Genomic DNA, 8,547 nt, shown 5'->3' on the forward strand with positions numbered 1-8,547 from the left:
TCTATTAGACGACGACGATCACGTCCTCGACGGCGCTCCAAGACATCCAAGACACCATTGTCTCGTGAACCGCGCTCAAAGTCGCTCAAAGTCTCCCAGAACAAGCGCAGTCGGTTCCTAAAGATAAAGAAGCTGTTATCAGCGACACAGCTGACGCATGGCCGGAACTACCTCAACCACACCACTAGAGAGCGGCGTCAGAATTCAGCAGTGAAGCACTCCTCGTTGAAATTCTCTAAACCAACAGAGGAGGATAAACAAATAGTCACCATGGTCAGCTCCCTCGTGAGTACCATTCGTGTGTTCGTGGAGAGCGTGCAAACATCAATAGCACGAAGCGCATTGCAGCTGTTGGATACCATCAGCCCGGTTCAAGCAAGCCTTCAGAAGTCCATTGCTTAAGACGATTAACTGCAAAACTATGGCTTATCAACTGAAACAACTATTGGTTGAAGATGATATTCGAAAGAGCCTTCATATTTCAATGGAATGTGAGAGGCCTGAAGTCCCGGATATTGGATTTCTGGCAGTTTTGTTTTTTAAAAACCGCTTCCCAATAATGATAATCTGTGACCCGAATTTATCGACTATAAGAATATCAGGATACGAGTCTTTCGCCTCAATCACGAATGCAAGAAGCAGCAAAGTTATTGTTTACATTCTCAAGGACCTTACTCATTTCGCCCATGCTATGACGCCAGATGACGAGAACCAGTACGTGTGCATTACTCTGAAGAAGAAGCGGTTGTCTTTTACACTTGTTGCGTATATATATCCCCCACAAGTCTGTTTGATTGTAAGATATGAACAGACATTATGATAGCTACTCCAGGCCCTTGCATTATAACAGGTGATTTCAATACACATCCTCCGATATGGGGAAGCTCGAGGACAAACTCGAAGGGGCGCTCACTGATATCGCTTGTGTCAGACCACAACCTGCGCCTTCTGAGTGATGGTAGCCTGACATACCTGCGAGGAACGACGTACAGCAGCTGCCTCGACCTGATACTGGTGTCGTGTTGCCTAAGTTCAAAAGTGTGGTGGTTTAGAAATATCAAAACCCATGGTAGCGACCACATTCCAACTTATGTCAGCATTGATGGCCAAGGGACTTCGTCCTCGCCGGTCAATTGGTATATACAGTGGACGCTTTATATAGATCAAGTAGAGGACACGTGCACAAATTATTCTTTGTGTGGGTTCGGAGAAGTAATTCCAGATGCAATGAAAAATTGTACGCGCCACTTCACACGCTCACAGAAGCGCACGGAGCTTGACACCGAATTAGAAAGGCTTCGGGCGTAACGTAGACGTGCTGAGAGAAGATACAGGCATACCAAGTCGATTCTTGATTTTAGAGTAGGAAGGCGTCTGCAGAAAAAAATACAACGCCGGATAGATGAGCTGCAGGTTCAAAGATGGAAAACCTTCTGCGAGTGATTAGACCCACGCAAGTCATTGTCTCATGTATGGAGAACTCCACAGGGTATTCGCTCAGGTGCCATGCAACTTCATCCCTTCAAGGCTCTCGCAGTTCGTCTCAACCACCGTGAAATTGACATTGCAGGGAATTTTTGCATGAACGTCACCGGCGGGACAGTGCTATCCTCCTATGTGTTTTTATGCGATATCCCCGGTCCGCGAGATATAAGTATGGATGCTCCCTTTTTTATGGAAGAGCTAGAAGCTGCATTGACACTGTGAAGGCGTTCTTCGTCACCAGGGCCCGATGATATAACGTACACGGCTCTGCGTCACTTAGGCGAAGCAGCTAGACGACAACTGCTAAACGTATTTACACGGTCATTGGAAGAGGGCATCGTACCTCAGGAATAGAAACAGCCGTCTTGTGCCATTTGTAAAAGCTGAGAAATCCCTTCTGGTGCTGACATCATACCAGCCTGTAGCTCTCACCAGCTGCGTTGGGAAACTCATGAAGTGCATGATTCTCACGCGCCTGGAATGGTTCCTTGCACGGCACAACATTTACCCGACTCCATGGCAGGATTTTCACGAAGCCGTTCATCGACTGACAACGTGAACATTTTGGTGTCATCAGTAGAACAGCAGAAGTTTAGGAAATGACTAACACTTGCGCTCTTTTTTGATGTGTAAAAGGAATATGACAACGCTTCCTATCAAGCTATACAGACACACTGCTGTTCATTTAACTTAGAGGGTGAATGTTTCGATAGATCCGAAGCTACCTGACAGGAAGATCCTTTTTTGTATGTACTGAAGATTGCGTGACCTCAGACCACTACACGTGCTAAGGCGTCCCGCAAGGTGGCGTTTTAAGCCCAGTTCTTTTCAATCTTGCCTTGCTTGGTCTGGCGAAAGCTCTCCCGGAAACAATCAGTGTTTCAATATACGCTGATGACATCTGTGTTTGGGCATCTGCATTGACACGCCTACAAGCTCGAGCAAGGATACAGAGGGCAGCATCGCAAGCATGTGACTATCTTCGCACGCAAGGCCTAACAGTCTCAAGAAAAATGTGCACTAGTGGCCTTCAAGGGCAAGGAGATGACAAGTTACCCGACAAGCATTAATGGCCAGCCCATCCCTTGCAAGCGTAGCCATCGTTTTCCAGGTGTCATTGTTGACCCCGACCTCTCCTGAAGCCCTCACGTGACTAGCTTGGAAGCGAAACTGGTATCTATTGCCTACGTCCTGAAAGTCATCGCTCGAAAAATACGAGGTCCGTCATTGAGTTCTATGCTACAGCTTTACCAAGCACTTTTTATTGCTGTACTGCGCTACAGCTCTTGTTTGCTTACTAAAACTTACAAGACAAACATTCGAGCTCTTCAGAGCGTGCAAGCACAGGCACTACGTGTTTGTCTCGGCCTACCAAGAACAACCTCAACTGCTGGAACAGTTATATTGGCTCGGGATTATCCGGTTACGGCCAACGTCACAACCGACGTGCTGAGAGTACATAGGCGTCGTTCTGTAAGGTCGTCAGCTCCAGCCGCGCTTTGCTACCATCCGGTTTTATATCCTTCGCCCGTTCACCATCCACCTTGTGGAGCCTACGACAACCCGACGTGCCTTCCCGTCCCAGGCATACGAAATAGAACGGTCCTTTCTGCCTTGGCCTTGAAGCAAGCGACTCTGGACTGTTTACACACTTTCTACGCCCACAGAATTTACGTAAACACGGACGAATCTACCAGCCAGACTAGCTCTACCGGTGCCACCGTCATTCCATCGCGACATATCAACATCGCTTACAAACTCTGTCACGTGAGCACATCGACGGATTCGGAAATTGTTGCCCTGCGAGGTGCCACCGATTATATCAAGCAACAACCGGCTAATCGATGGGCTCCAAGGCGGCTCTACAATGTCTTTCGTCGGCACTTCGTCGCGGGTCGTATAAACAACTAGTATGGGAGATCAGAGAAATGCTCCACTATGCGACCGAACAAGGACACAACGTTGTGTTCCAGTGGATACCAAGTCATTGCGGTATCTCTGGCAACGACCTTGCCGATGAAAGAGCTAGAAATGCACACGTACAAAAATCCCTGTGTCCGTACATTTATCTAGGATTGACTCGGCTAGGTACCTAAGTTAGGTGGCGCAGGACATGACACCTCAGAAGTGGCAGTCATGACAGTCCGCACATTACCCAATATATTCTCTTGATCCATCTCTACGACTGCGGCTGCCCTCTGGTCTCTCTAGGGAGGAAGGTACAGTGTTGTGACGTCTGCGTCTGCGCGTAGCCTTCACCAATGCCTACTCATTTGAGATAGGGATGGCCGACAGCGCGGAGTGCAATGACTGCGCCGTCGATGAGACTATTGAACACATCTTGCGTTACAGCCCGGCATACACAAACGAGCGGCTTCACCTGCGCGGTCTTTTAAATCAACTGTACAGAAGGGATTTCACTTTCGAGAAAGTATTGGGACCATGACACTGCCCCTCCAATTTCCGAAAGGCAACGAAAGCACTGTTGCACTTTCTCAAAGGCACCGGCCTGTTTCATTGTTTGTGATGGTGAAACTGTTACGCGTCGGTCCAGTCATTGACCTTTTCTCTCCTCCTTTATAACTTTCCTTCCCTCTCTTCCCTTCCAAGGTGCAGGGTGGCCTACCGGGGCACAGCCCTGGTTAACCTCCCTTCCTTTCTCCTTGTGTTCTCTCTCTCTCTCGTTGACATGACATGTTGCAAAACTGATATGGTATGACATGACTGCATGCCGAACACAAGCGGCAGACCCTAACATGTGAATCATGACACGCGCGTCACGTAAAAACATGACTACATGCCACGCTCATAATGCGCTCGCGGCTGTTTCGCTAGCGTCACATATGCGAAATTTTGTATTACGTTATGTGAATAGATGACAAAGGTATGTGGCATGTATCTGGCACGACGAAGGTATGTGGCTTGCAGGTATGTGGCTAATACAAAAAATACCACATGACAAACCCGCTCGTGTGCCAGTGCGCACGAAATACCAAATTTTGTATTATGGGACGAGAATGGATCAGGAAGGTATGTGACTGGTGCAAACATGATAATCATGAGATGCGCATCATGTAACAACATGACTACATGCCACGCTCATGATGCACTTGCGGCCGTTTTGCTGGCTTCACGTATACCAAATTTGGTGTTACGTGACGTGGATGGATGAAGAAGTTTTATGAGTGGTTCAAATATGACAATCATCAGACGCGTGTCATAAAACATGACAACATACCACACTCATAATGTGATCGCGGCCGTTTCTTTAGCTCTACATTTACCGAATTACGTATCACGTGACGTGAATAGACGAAGAAGGTGAATGACAGGTTCAAATATGATAATCATGATATGCGTGTCATGTAAAACATGACTACACGCTACGCTCATGGTGTGCTCACGGCCGTTTTGCTAGCTGAACCAATTTCGGTATTATGTGACGTGAACAGACGACGAAGGTAAATGACATGTCCAAACATGATAATCATGGCAAGCGTGTATTGTAAATCTTGACTACATGCTATGTTCATAGCATGCACGCGGCCGCATCGCTAGCTCCACATATACCAAATTTGGTATTGGGTGACGTCAATAGACGACGAAGGTATATGACACACCCAAACATGATTACTTTGATAGGGAAGTCATGTACTGCAGAATTTACCTCTGCCATGTAATGTTGGGCTGATTTTAAAGTGAAATGTCAACCCTCTTGATTCGGGCTTCGTATATTATCGATTCCCACTGTATGTGGGATCTGCCAATTTTAGCGGCGAAGCTCCTAAAGCGGCACCCGTTCGTCCCTCGTCGTAGTGCGTAACCAGTCTTACGTTTTGACCTACAAGGTGGGGCCGCTGGAAGATTTCTCCTGTGCGATGTTGAACAATAAAAAATTCGCAGCGTGCACGTTAACTAAACGCCGAATTCTCCTGTCTTTCTTTCCCCATTAGCAGCCATTTGCATGTACATTGAGCACTATCTGACAAGAAAGGGTTTCTACGTTGTACTCGCTGGGCGTAACCTCCTTGGCTTTAGAAAGGTTTAGCGAGCGTTGGGCCACAGTGCCATGAATACAGTGAACTAGTATATACTATGAACTCGAGGTGGTTAAAATGGTTAGTAGACATGAAGAGCAAGCCGTAAGAAAGTGTGCGTGTGCCTCCTCTCTCTTAGTCCTTGGAATGTCCGCTGGGTGGCGGCGCTTTTATATGCGGAATATATGATGAAAAGCTGTGAGAATGGTAGTGCTTGGAGTGTTGACTAGATGGACGAACGGACACACAGACAGATGCGTGGACGGACGCACGGATGGCTGCACGGACGGATGGACGCATAGATGGACGCAGGGGCGGATGCATGGACGAACACATGGACGAACGCACGGATGGACGCATGGACGCACGAACAAACGCATGCACGGCCAGGCGGAAGGACGCATGGACGGCTACACAGACGGACGCATGGATGGACAGAAGCAAGAACGAATGGACGGACGGATGCTTCGCGCCACTCTCCATTAACTCTCCATCATTCACCCCGTGGATATGATGTCATTTTTTAGAGCTACATCTCTCGGAACTATCCCGAAAATCCCTTTGTACAAATTCAGAAAAAGTCTTTTAAGTGCGAAGCATTTTTAGCGAACTTCAGCGACTTTAAACGTATCTATCTATCTATCTATCTATCTATCTATCTATCTATCTATCTATCTATCTATCTATCTATCTATCTATCTATCTATCTATCTATCTATCTAGCCGCTTACGTTTGGGTGGTTCTCTTGGGCACCCCCTCAATATGGCGTGAACCAAAATTAGCATGGAAAGGTAAAAAGTCTTGAAGAATATGACGCGCTGGTCAATACATGAATAATGTCACATTCCCGTCACGTACGTAATCAAACACTTTCCGCCAAGCTGTGGCACATACCCATGGGGGGGGGGGGGTATTTGCTGCTGGTATGAGGGTATATGCCACAGGTGATTGACACTTAGTATCTATAGTGGAACAACGAGAACACACAGGGGCAATTTTAATGCACGCTTAAGAAATACCCGGCATCGGTAGCGTCCACCCGGTCTCAGATTAACTTCTGAAATAGATGGTAATCTTCATGACACGTGAATATTGGTTGCAGTGCTGCCTCCCTAATTTTATAAACATTATATACGTACTCCTTTGATATAGCCGTCACGTCAAGCTAGCGTCAATTGTGGTCAATTGCCATGCGCTGAAGTTGATTTATGTAGCAGTGTCCAGGGCCAGCATCTTCACAAGCATCAGCGCTTAATATCAGCTTCTGGTGTTGCTAATACGCATGTTATATTTGGCATTGTTGAACAATTGCAAACAACTGGTTATATAAACATTTCCAACTTTTGAACATATTTCAGTGCGTGCAACCATTGTACATATCTTTAGCGTCATTTAATGACATGTAGCTCAATAAAAAAATTGCAACACGGTCACCTTCCCTCCGCATGCTTCGCATAACGTCGATTCTAAAGTTGTGGGATCTGTCGAAATTTTCAATGTGTTTCTGAAATCGTGCTCAGCCAGCATCCGTTTCCTTCTGTTTTTCCTTGCATTTGCGTCGTCATAGGATTGGACACACATGGCGTCGGTTTGTTCTTGCTCACGTACTGCTCTCCACCACTGACGGTCGCAGGGTGCCGTGACAAGGCCGGCGCACGCGTATGAAGACCGCAACCCCTTCGAGGCGACTACAGCAACTGCAGCGCTGGCAACGCGAACAAATGTCCACTGGGGTAGAGTAGTTGGGCTGACAACCCGAAAGTAGCGGATTCGATCCCGGCTGCGGCGGTTGCCTTTTGACGGAGACGATACGATAGAGGGCTGTGTATTGTGTGATGTTAGTGCACATCAAAGAAGGTCAGATGATCCAAATTTCCGGAGCACTCTACTACGGCGTCCCTCGTAATTATATTGGGGTTTTGGGAGGTAAAACCCCAGACGTAATTATTATTATTATTATTATTATTATTATTATTATTATTATTATTATTATTATTATTATTATTAATATTATTATTATTATTGGGAAGATAAGTTAGCACACCGTGCGTTTGCCACACGGAGGCTCCAATGCATGCCACATTGCCGCGGCATGCTTTCCGTGGTAGTCTCTGCTATCGCCGGAGAAGTTCAGACTTACCGCATTCGAGCACGATATTTCTTTGATTTACGACATCCTCACCCAACTTACCCTCATGCGTGTGGCTATAGTTCTTTAATAGCACAAAACACTGACAAAAAGCATATTTCGTCGCATACATCATTCGATTTTTTGTCTTCGAAAGTATTTGTTAAGAGCGTATAAAGCGACCGAATAAATACATCTTTTTCTTGTGTCTGAGGTTGCTCTAGCCCGATGCGCTTTTACAAAGTCCAGCTGCAAGCGAATGTATAACCTGATCAGGCAAAGAGGGTCTGCAAATCAGCGTGTGGGAGCATCGTCCTGCTCATTGCACCCTACTGAGACAATCATGCTCTTGATCGCACGAGTGCCGTTTAGGCTACCGTTATGGGTGGGACGGCTTTATGCTCTCCCGTAGTAGAGTACCTATAGTGCTCTCAATCGTTCACCACTTTTAGATTGCTGAAGCATCTTATACTCGCGCCTTGTAGTGCGCCGGCCGCGCCGTCCGCGCCGTCCGCACCGCCTTAGTTGAGCTAATTCATTACGTCTGATACAATAATCACTCGTTCTCTGCTACTGCAATATTCACGCGTTCATCAAGTATAAGGTTATTTGTTGCACTTCAAAAGCATACATGTGTCCGAGTTAAAACGGTCAAAGTTTCACATTAAATGCACCAGGAAGGTAAAGTATTGGTACGGAAACCAGTAACACAAACATGAGCTTGTACGGTAAAGTTAGCTATTTAAAACCTACGCGAGCGTCGGTGCACACTGAACCATGCCTGTGTATTCAGGCATGTGTCGGTGCACACTGAACCATGCCTGTGTATTCAGGCATGTCGGGACGGCTTTAAGCTCTCCCATAGTAGAGTACGCTGTGCTCTAAATCGTTACCCC

This window comes from Rhipicephalus microplus, chromosome 4, assembly GCF_043290135.1.
Source record: "Rhipicephalus microplus isolate Deutch F79 chromosome 4, USDA_Rmic, whole genome shotgun sequence".
Lineage (NCBI taxonomy): Eukaryota > Metazoa > Arthropoda > Arachnida > Ixodida > Ixodidae > Rhipicephalus > Rhipicephalus microplus.